Genomic DNA, 851 nt, shown 5'->3' with positions numbered 1-851 from the left:
CCCACTTCTAATGAAAAATAGCCTCTGCAAAGAGCACAAAGGCGCTGAACTTGTAATTCATCCTTTCAAGTGACTAGAGCCTGAAGGTGCGTGCCAAAAATTTTTTTTATTGGCTCCAAGTGGTTTTGATTAACATAAAATTAGGCACCTCGGTTTCTCTTCCAGTAAATTTCTAGTTGCATATGAATCCTCTGAAGCCACATATTGAACACAAAAGTATTTCGAATTAATTTCTTACCGCATCATATAACAAGTAGCAACACAATTGCAGGTAAATTTATGTGGGTTACTAAATAAAAAAAAATCATGAGCCATTCTACTCCGCGAGGGTGGATGAATAGCGAAACTGTTTATCATACGACACAGAGGTGACACAGAATTTTGAACATAGGTACGGACTCATTGACCGTGATGCCCCGAGGAGCAAGAGGAAACCAGACACACGTGACGTTTCGGCGGGGCCGCCACCACGGGAGAGCGGAAGGAAAGGAGAGGAGGTATGCAAGCGCTTGGAACGCCGACAAAGAGAGGGCGGTGCGAACGTAGACATGGCCGACGTGGGTCAAAGTGTTGTATCTCTTCTTATCAGCTTAATATCTAATACGGGTTGTATTTGGACCCAAGATATTAAATTTACTTTTGCAAGTAGGCGGATTGCTTGAAGCGTGCTTCACCTCCTCCGCCGGTCGGTGCGGTATTGCACTGTCTTCGGGATTGGCCCAGGTTTTTTGGCCTACTGACGTCGATCCGCTGGAGACTAGCCATATACAGCTGCGCTGTACTATTCACAACAATGTAGATAGTTGTATAAACGCTGACTTGCTTGACCGGCTGATCAAATTTTCGACGAT

The 851-nt window shown here is 44.8% G+C and overlaps 1 pseudogene; it reads left to right on the top strand.

The window, feature by feature from the left end:
* The first annotated feature begins 548 nt into the window (after positions 1 to 548).
* Positions 549 to 728, top strand: LOC139052076 (U2 spliceosomal RNA; annotated as a pseudogene).
* Positions 729 to 851: the final 123 nt, after the last annotated feature.

The sequence above is a fragment of the Dermacentor albipictus genome, unplaced genomic scaffold (assembly GCF_038994185.2).
Source record: "Dermacentor albipictus isolate Rhodes 1998 colony unplaced genomic scaffold, USDA_Dalb.pri_finalv2 scaffold_17, whole genome shotgun sequence".
NCBI classification, from domain to species: Eukaryota; Metazoa; Arthropoda; class Arachnida; order Ixodida; family Ixodidae; genus Dermacentor; species Dermacentor albipictus.
Note: the sequence above shows the minus strand (reverse complement) of the source record. Positions and strands in the feature narration are given on the sequence as shown.